Genomic DNA, 11091 nt, shown 5'->3' with positions numbered 1-11091 from the left:
CTCTACGCATCTTTGTTGGTCCACTTCTATTTTTTTCTTTCACTTCATCCGCAGGTTGCTGAACTCCTTCAGTATTAGGAATCTCATCATCTTGAGCATTGGTAACTTCTTCTTCTTCCATATTGAGAGTTTCTTCTTCGTTTTCTTTCTCATTGTCGTCATTCTCATTCTCTATGTCTTCAATGTTGGTAGCTTCTTCTTCATCTTCTTGCTCTCCCTGTCCAGTCAAACATGCTTCTCCATCTTTCTCAGAATCTTCTTTATCATCTTCCTTATCTTCCCCCACAACATCATCATCTTCCATTGTTACATCTTTCGGTGTTACATCCTCTACCTCCTCATCTTCCGGTGTTACAGCTTTACCTCATCATCTTGACAGCCAGATTTTTGATTCTACTACTTCTTCTCGTTGGCGTTAGAAATAAATTCTGTTTTGGGGAAGCCACTTTTTTTGCTGATCTTTTATTCACCTTAAGTGTTGTTACAGAAGCAACTTGTACCTCCAACCCTTGAGTACATCTACTATGAGGAGAACCAACTCGTCCTCCTCCTCTTGTCTTTGCCATTTCTGAAATCAATCAAGGTAAAATCGAAAACCAAAATCAAACGAAGAACAGATTCAATCAAAGTAAATTTGAAACCCGAAACCCAAAATCAAAAATCGAATCCGAAAATCACAAACTTCGACATGCATGTTCACACAGACAAAGAATCGAAACCAAAAATAAAAATCGATACCCAAATTTACAAACTTTCACATGAATGTTCACACAAACCAAGAATCAAAACCCAAAATCAGAATCGTTTTTCTTTCCTTTGTTGATAATTAACAAAGAAACGATCGATATCGATGAGATTAAACAAATAAGCTACGATTGACTGATATCATACCTATTGAAACTTCGATTCAAGAGCACTGTCTCGATTTTTTGAAAAACAATGAAGAACAAAGGGTTTCGAGTCAAAGAACTCTCTGGAATCTTGGTTTCGAGTCAAAAGAACGAAGTGAAGAAAGAGAGGAATCGAGGAGTATTTTTTAACTTAAAGTATTTTTTTGACAAAAAATTAATATATTTTTGACAAAAAATTAATATGTTTTTACATTTACGATAGCTATTAATTTGGGATCTGCAATGGTACGGCGCCTACACTCAGCAAATTAACGCAGCTAAATTTTTTATTTTTCCCGTGATATGAAACATAGCGTTTTAAATATATAAACGCTATTAGAAAAGCCAGCGTTGGTATATAGTGGCAGAACTGTTATAAACGCTATCCTCTGATGCTATTAATACCCACATTTTCTGTAGTGATATTGTTGGCCTGTCTAAACTAGAACTCTAGACATTTTACACCCGGAAGGTGTTTGATAAAATGTCTGAGCCAACTTAATCTTGCTCTTTGCTTGCTTAACCAAAGACATTTGATGTTAGGAAAGTTTAGACAGTTAGTAGACCTGTTCTTAATGATTGCTTGAATGAAACAAACCAAAGATATTTGATGATTGATCAATTAAAGTTAATGAACATTTATTTTGACAAAGAACTTGTTTAGGATTGTTTTCTAGACTTAAAGAAATATGTTGATTGATACCTTGCCTTTCTAGATTGGATCTTAGTCGTTTGAAGTCAAATTCCTAGACCCATGAGTCCTACTTTATCCTATTGATTGAAAGTTTGTTATTTTATTGCTTAGTATCTTGTTACTAGGTTCATATCATTTCACCACCTTGATTGCATTTAGATTAATCATTATCTTGCATTATCATTGCTTCAAAATGACTTAGGATTGGATTGGCACTTAATTACTACTTTGACATAGGATTGTAAAAAGTCTTTATCAAATTTGGCGTTGTTGCAACTTCTAAGTTGATTTTGACATTAAGATTTGGTCATTGCTTGAGACTAAATCTTATTTTCTTATATCTAGTTACTAATTTGCTATCTTATCTCTCTTTGAATGATAGGTGTGTGAATTGAGGGTAGAGGATCAACACAGCTTGTTCCAAGAGTTGACAACATCAAAGCCTTAGAGAGAGAGTTGGCAAGAAAGAGAAGAGAAGAAGAGAGACAAGCCCAGTTAGATAGATTAGAGCTTGAGATATAAATGAATCAGGATCAGCCTCACCAAAGAGTCTATGGAGCTGATATTCATAGACAAAATGGCCAGGGAGTTCCTCTAGGAGCTGTTCAAGGAGGCATTGGCCAAGGAGCACATATCTTATGTAGTTTTTAGAGTTCTGTAGATCTCTTCTACCACCTGATCAATCTCTGCTCTGGTGTGAAAATCTGGTTGAGACTTCATCGAATGTGACTGTTGTGGGTCGTCGTCGATCGATGTTGAGTGGTGTCTATCGATCGACGCTGGTGCGGTTGCTTCGGCTGCACGCTATGTTTGGATCCTGGCGATGTTTTGCCTCGTCTCCTCCATGCATGTAGTCAACCAACTGATGCTATCATTCAGTGGGTAGTAGACTCCATCAAGCTTCATCTGGAAATCACCTTCATTTTTTCTTGGGCTCCACAGACTCAGTAGAACATCTCATTGATCTCGTCCTTGGTGTAGATCTCTGGTACCAGCTTGGTCTGTGTGAATGAGCTAGCATGTTCTGGAAGACATATGTAGACGTGCTCATCTCTCGAAGCTCTTTCCATTAGCTATCTGATATCATCCTTGGACACATGGATGATGTGTCCATCCACATCTCTTGCATATTCCTGATCATCTCTGTAGACTCCATACTCATCTTTTTCTTCCCAGTAGAATCTCCTATTTCCATAAAGGTCATAAGCTCTTATGCCGAATTCTGGATGTCTGTCGATTGATGAAGGGATGTCAATGTCGATCGATGGTCGAGTAGGATGTCGATACTTCTGCTTGAAGCGATTGTCTATGCCACCATCTGTGTCATAGAACTCATTTGTAACTCTCTGCTGATGTGCTGGGACGGTGCATTGTTGCATGAAGAGATTGTCTACTCCATTAGCCATCTGAAGAATGTCTGCAATGTCCTCTCTGGATACTTGCAGTCCATGTCCATCTATTACTCTTGCATAACCATCTAAGTCCATGAAAATACCTAACTCATCCTGTATTAGATACTGATTATCAAAATTTGGGTTTTTTCTTACACTGGATGGTGGTTTTGGATGGATGTCGATCGATGATGGACATTTGTCATCGATCGATTTGTGGTTGGCTATGTCGATCGATCCTTGTAATTCTCTGTCAATCGCTGCACGTATGTCTGCTTCACTTATTCGACTAAAACGAGTTCCTTTCCCAGAGGCTTCTGCTCGGTGTTGATCTGCTTCATCACGTCTTTGCATATTGAGAAGTTCCTCATATGTGAAACCTTCATGAAGTTCATCTGTTCCTTGCTCATGTACTGCTGTTTCTACTGCATAACTTTCGTGACAGTGATCATCTGCCCAACTGCCAATCGAGTAGTCCCTTTCTCGTGGACGATCGACTCCAGTGTCAATCGATGGGTAATAGATAGTGTCGGCCGATGCTTGTTTTTGGATTGTCTGATGAAGATGAGTGTCGATCGATGGTGAGACGGTTCTGTCAATCGACGGCGTATTCCTTTTCCATGAGGAATGATGTAGAAGTCTGTCTTCCTCATCAAGAATGGCTCTGTACTCTATTGCTCGTTCCTCCTCATAATCTTCATCATACTCCTCTGAGTGCATGGTGTCTGTTGGGGTCAAAAACGGAAACAAATAAGTTAACATCCAAATATTCATAAAAATTAACATGAACATTTTTACGAAAAGTATTCTTCGTAAAGATTACTTTTACGAAAAGTCTTGCGGTGAAATGTTGCGTTAATCTTGGTTCATTCATCGAAACTAAAGAACACGTTCATGAAACGTCGGAAAAAGATGCAAACAAGGTCGCCGCGTAACGACCGACCTACGAACAAGCCAGTCGCTACGTAGCGACCGACCCGAGAATGAGTCGGTCGCTACGTAGCGACCGACCTAGCCTCTCGGTCGGTCGCTACGTAGCGACCTATCCGCAACGAGTCGGTCGCTACGTAGCGACCGACCAAGCCTCTCGGTTGGTCGCTACGTAGCGACCGACCAAGCCTCTCGGTTGGTCGCTACGTAGCGACCGACCAAGCCATTCGTTTGGTCGCTACGTAGCGACCGATCCATCGCGGACCCGGTCGCTACGTAGCGATTGAACTGTCTCGGACATCGATCAACGGGTACAACCCAAATCCATACATTATCGTATGTTCCTCAATGCTAGCTCCCATGTACCGCAGTCATATCATTCCTCACCCCCGTCGATTGGAGTTATCATGTAAACTTTACGATAAAAATCGCGGAAAGTTCATTCTTATCGATAAAAATCGTGATAAACGTTTCAAATCGAAAGACGGCCTAAATAGGTCTAAAACACGATTAGAAACCCACTTACGATTTTTTAAGGAAAAGCCCATAGATACTATGGTGGTTTATACTTGGTCCGCAAGAAAGGATAAATGTCAAAATTCCGCAGATAAATGTTAAGTTTCCGCGGATAATCATGAAGATCGGGAAAATGGAATATCTCCATTTTCGAGTTATGACGGCTTAAGGGCAGGAAGGGAAAAGCTCAAACCGACCTTGGAGGGAGTATATAAGGAGTCCTAGGCGAGAGGCACAAAGGGAGAACTTTTTCAGAGAAAACTTAGCACTTAGAGCAATTAGGCAGCTTTCCGTTTTTATTATTTCGAGCTGCGACTCGACTAGGTTCTGCAGTCTTAGGTTATTAGAACTAGGGAACTCTCCGACAGCTCTCGTAGCCGAGGCTCCTACCTTGTTGTAAACGCTCATACACAAATTCGGAATAAGACTTCTTTTTGCTCTCTTTTTACGATTTCTTATTTTTTCTTGTCTTTTTTTGTGTTCTGATTGCTTGGCGTGTGGTTTAGCAGATATCCGGGACCTCTGGGAAATTAAGGTTTTCCTAACTTTCCTAATTTAAACGGAAATCGACTGTGCGAATTTCGGTTCCCACACCCAGCTTGGCGCTAGAAGGAGGGGGGGGGGGTACGGATCAATCTAACTCTCAGCCGAAAACGCCCAATCAGATATGACGATTAACAATGGAAAGAACATAGGAGACTCGACCTATACAAACGTTGTCTCTTTTAAGGGGAGAGCAACGGTCAACCAGACCAAACCTCGCAACGACCTCCTTGTCATCGAGTTGACGATCCAGAACATCGACGTCGCGAGAATCCTAATCGATACTGGAAGCTCAGCTAATATTATTTTCAAAAACACCCTCGAAAGGATGAAGATTGACACGTCCGAAATCGCGGAAAAACCCTAGCCCGCTAATAGGACTCTCAGGGGAGACCACTTTGGCTCTCGGGTCAATTAACCTCAGAGTCAAAGCTGGAACTACGGAAAAAATCACAGAGTTCCTAGTTGTCGACAGACCTGCATCATACAACGTAATCATGGGCACACCATGGATGAATCTTATGCAGGCAATTCCATCGACGTACCATCTTTGCCTCAAGTTCTCAACCCCTCGCGGAATCGAGACGATCTGGGGAAACTCGAGGGTATCACAAGTCTGCTTCGCCGCAGAACTAAAACGAAAAAAATCAGATTCCGAGACCACTCCTAGGAAAAAGTTGCCCTCCGACAAAAAAGCCCAAGAACAAGATTCGGTAGAATTCTTCTGGCAATTGCGGAAAGCCGAGATTCTTGAAGAAAAGCGCGAGCCAACCTGCGAACCCGTAGTATCAGTATGTCTTGACAAAGAATTCCCTGAACGATGCATCGAGATCGGAGCCAACCTCCATGAACCTTTAAGGACTAAGCTCATAGCTTGTCTATAAAAGAATCTTCATGCGTTGGCCTGGGCTGCGGAAGACATGCCAGGGATTGACATCAACATAACCTGCCCCGAGCTGAATATCAATCCAACCTTCAAACCAGTCAAACAGAAAAGACGAAAGTTGGGACCCGAGCGCGCTACTGCGGTCAACGACGAAGTCGAAAAACTTCTTAAAGTCGGATCGATAACAGAAGTGAGGTACCCAGACTGGCTCGTCAACCCTGTAGTGGTCAAGAAGAAAAACGGAAAGTGGCGAGTCTTTGTTGACTTCACTGACCTTAACAAAGCCTGTCCAAAAGATAGCTTCCCCTTGCCACACATCGATCGATTGGTCGAAGAAACAGCGGGAAACGAACTTTTATCCTTCATGGATGCTTTCTCGGGTTACTATCAAATTATGATGAACCCTGACGATCGTGAAAAAACTGCATTTATTACAGATTGCGGAAGTTACTGCTACAAGGTGATGCCCTTTGGCCTCAGAAACGCCGGCGCAAATTATCAACGACTCGTGAACCGGAGGTTCTCCAAACAACTCGGTAAAACTATGGAGGTCTATATCGACAACATGCTCGTCAAATCCCTCCATGTGGAAGATCACGTGTCTCATCTTGAGGAATGTTTCGCGCGACTGAACTTGCACAACATGAAGCTTAACCCGACAAAATGTAGATTCGCCATAGCATCGGGGGAATTCCTCGGGTAACCTAGTCACGTACCGCGGTATCGAAGCTAATCCAAAACAGATCGATGCACTGATCAAGATGGCCTCGCCCAAAAACAAGCGGGAAGTACAGAGATTAACCGGGAGAGTCGCAGCACTTAACCGATTCATCTCACGATCAACGGACAAATTCTTACATTTCTACGATATCCTACGGGGGAACAAAAAATTCGAGTGGTCAGAAGAGTGCGAAAACGCTTTTCAACAGCTGAAACGGTACTTGGGCACTCCTCCGGTTCTAGCAAAACCCGTCGAAGGAGAACCCTTGTTCTTATATATCGCAGTATCGGCAACGGCTGTAAACGGCGTCCTGATCAGAGAAGAGCGCGGTGACTAGATACCCATCTTTTACGTAAGCAAAACTTTGCTAGATGCTGAGTCACGGTATCCGCTAATGGAAAAATTAGCATACGCAGTTGTAACAACGGCACGAAAGCTCAGACCGTATTTCCAATCCCACACGATCGTCATCCTCACGACCTTCCCTCTGCGGATGATTTTTCATAGTTCGAGCCAGTCGGGAAGACTAGCCAAATGGGCAGTCGAGTTAAGTGAGTACGATATAGAATACCGACAAAGAACGAGTGCAAAATCCCAAGTACTCGCAGACTTTTTGGTAGAGCTACCGACGGGAAACATGACTAACAAGGAACCAAATTCAACGTGGGTCCTTCACGTCGACGGATCTTCGTCTAAGCAAGGATCAGGCATCGGAATTCACCTCACGTCACCGACCAATGAAATCCTAGAACAATCGTTTAGGCTAGAATTCCACGCGTCCAACAACGAGACCGAATACGAAGCGCTCATTGCAGGGCTACGATTGGCTCATGGATTGAAGATACAAAACATCCACGCCTACTGTGATTCTCAGCTAGTCGCAAGTCAATATAGCGGAGAATACGAAGCAAGGGATGAAAGAATGGATGCATATCTCAAACTGGTCTGAAACCTAGCTCAAGATTTCGACTGTTTTGCTCTCACGTGAATCACCCGCTCCGAAAACGTCCATGCCGATCCTCTCTCGGCCCTGGCGTCAAGTTCAGGTTGAATTCGTCGAACACCCGAGTATCGGACCACCAATCAGTATCAACCTCATCGGGGATTAAGACGATGATGTAGAGGAGATCGCGGTACGGCCAGAAGAGAGATCAGAACAATCCGACTACGGCTGTGACACGCCATGGCTAGAAACGATTCGAGCCTACATCATCAACGGAAAATTACCCCCAAAAAAATGGTCAGCCCGCAAAATCCGGACCCAAGCCGCGCGTTACGTGACGGTCGACGGGGAAATGTACAAGTGGAAATTTTCCGGACCGCTCATGACGTGTTTGGAAGGAGAAAAGGCGAGAAAAGTAATGGAAGAAGTCCATTCTGGATCCTGCGGAAACCATTCCGGTGGAAGGTCACTCGCGGTGAAAATCAAACGCCACGGATACTACTGGCCAACGATGATCGGAGATTGTGAGAAATTCGCACGAAAATGCAAAAAACGCCAAAGGCATGCTCCGTCAATCCGACAACCAGCATAAGTTCTTTCTTCCATCACGTCGCCATACCCTTTTATGCGCTGGGCCATGGACATCGTCGGACCCCTTCACAATTCAAAGCAAAAGCGATTTCTCTTAGTCCTCACTGATTTCTTCTCAAAGTGGGTAGAGGCAGAATCATACGCAAGTATAAAAGATGTCCAGGTCGAAAATTTCGTATGGAAAAACATTATCTGTAGACAGGGAGATCCTTACGAGATCGTGACTGACAACGGATCACAGTTCATCTCCACCCGGTTCAAAGCATTCTGCGAAAAATGGATGATACGATTAAACAAGTCAACTCCCAGATATCCACAATGCAATGGTCAAGCTGAGACAATCAATAAGACCGTTCTAGACGGACTTAAGAAACGCCTAGACGCTAAAAAAGGAAAGTGGGCGGAGGAACTTGAGGGAGTCCGCTGGTCACATTGCACAACCCCAAGACGAGCAACAGGAGAAACGCCTTTCGCCCTCGTATACGGGACAGAATGCATGATTCCAGCGGAAGTCGAATTTCCCGGGGTTCGAAGAAGATTACTGCCTGAACGAGAAGAGCTCAACAACGCCATGCTCCTAGACAATCTCGACCTCATCGACGAAAACCGGGATCGAGTGCTCGTCCGAATTCAAAATAATCAACACGCAGCCGCAAAATACAATAACTCCAATGTTCGAAATCGCCGATTCAACGAAGGAGACTTAGTTCTACGCAAAGTCTCCCAAAACACCGCTGAAAAAAAAGCGGGAAAACTTGGAGCAAACTGGGGAGGACCCTACAAGATCATAAAAGTTCCTACGAGATAGCCAACATGCAAGGCATAAAAATTCCAAGAACTTTGAATGCAATGCATCTCAAAAAATACTATCACTAAACAAGTCACTTCGCAACCACTGAACTACGAGACGGCTTGGTCTCCGAAAGGGGTACATAGGCAGTTTGTCGAAAGACAAATTCAGATGTCCCTCTCTCTAAAAAAGGGGGGGGAGCGGGTATGTATACTCGTATACTCCCAAGTTCAAAACATCTGACATAGCACTCGATATTTTTGAAGCTTTTCTAATGCAATCACAAAACCGCACGATCATCTTTGATCCACAAACTATATTCGAGTCCTAAAAGAACTCGCAAATTCACCAGTCACTAGGGAAAAATCAACCTTTCACATTGCGAGACGTCGCAAAAACGCCTAAGAAACTATTTCCCGCCAGACATCGCATAAATGAAATCCTGGTCTCAAAAATGAAAAAAAGGAACTATCATACGCATTAGCATCTTCTCAAACACATACTCTTCGCGAAGATCCAAACAGTAGAGTCTACCACTGATAGACCATGGATTTTACCCGTTTTCAGCCATGGTCTATAAGTGTTTAAATAACTAATTACTACTATATAGAGTCTATTTAGAGTGTTTACAGGTTCAGGGACGATTTGGAGGAAAGTGGTGATTTTGGTGTCTTTTGGAACCTTTGAGTGCAGAGCTGCACATACGCGTCAGATGTCTAGCTATGGATGGAGACCTTCTGGCCGTTAGATTGAGCTCATCTTTTGACACAAGATAGAGATTTGAGTTAGCTTTCCAATTCCACCGGCCTGAGGTCAATCAGCATCTTGTAGCAGAGGTTATTCCTGTTTTACTAAAGAGTGTTCAGTCTGCCTTGCGAGAGGAAGCTGTCGAGAAGAGGAACATATGTCGATCGATGCAGAACTCTTGACATCGATCGATATGGATGCCAGAATACGGGCTGAGCATATTTTATGAGAGACCGAAGCCCAGAAGCAACCCCAAATTACCATAATACCCTTGGATGACCAGAAACCCTATTTATGTGTTTTGTAAGCCATTGTTGACGGCTAAGCTTTATTTTATTCATAGTTCTATGTTAGGAGAGAAGAGAGGAACTCCTTCAGAGTCCTCTTGAAACTCGGCGATTTGCCAGAGTCTTGAAACCCTTTCCGGCTTTATAAAGCCAGTCTCATATAAAAATCAAAAATTATACGAGAAATTTTCACGCATCAAAGCAATTCATTGAGTTTCCGTTGAAACAAGTGAGTCACGGAAAAGCATCAAAAACATTTTCGACAAAGAAAAATTGGAATAAAAGTAGTAGATACCACAACAAAGGGAATGATTTCTTCCCGATCGTTGGTTAGATCTACCGCTGGTTGACCAATTCGTTCCAGGAACGAATATGTTATGAGAATCCTCTCAAAAGCCTATGAAAAACGTTCTGCGACTAGATCGTAATGAAATAAACTTCGGTAACACTCCATGAGTAATTCCAAGCAAATTTCACAAAAGATCAAAATCAAAGTAGAAACGTTTTTCGTAAAATCTGCGGAAATATCGCTACTTTGACATGTCCATACATAGCACCGATATACTACCTTCATGAAATCGGTAACCCGTTACTTACACAAAAAATCCTTCGTACAATCAGATCAACTCATACGAAGCAACTTCGAAAGTAAACGTAAAAAGTCTCATTCTTTAGCCCTGCGGCTTGCTGGCTTCTGCCTTACATTCCCCTCGGTCACATCCGAGCAGGCAATCGTCCCGCAACTTACTCCACACTGGTTCTGTATCAAACCTCTTAGGCTACGTCTTCTGCACACAAAAACGAATCAATTATCATAAGACTATAGGTAACATTATACGAAACATTCATCGTATAACTGAAACCTAAAGCGGAGAATCGTTATCTATGACTATCACCCATCTTAACACGGATAACTCTGGCAAACTTGGCCTATCAATCTCGACAAGCGCTCTTTGGCCCTCGGTCAATTACGCCTTCCAGTAAAGGTCCAAACCAGAATTTGGCATCCCCTTTAAGGATGATCGTAAACTAACATGACCTTAATGCTAACACGAAAGTACCATGGTCTAATCCTTGACCTACAACGTCCCTGGCTATCTGAGTGAATACATCCTTCACGCCAAGCCAAACTATTTGAGAAACCATCGCTCCATCACTTAAC

Source organism: Brassica oleracea, chromosome C4 (assembly GCF_000695525.1).
Source record: "Brassica oleracea var. oleracea cultivar TO1000 chromosome C4, BOL, whole genome shotgun sequence".
Lineage (NCBI taxonomy): Eukaryota > Viridiplantae > Streptophyta > Magnoliopsida > Brassicales > Brassicaceae > Brassica > Brassica oleracea.
Note: the sequence above shows the minus strand (reverse complement) of the source record.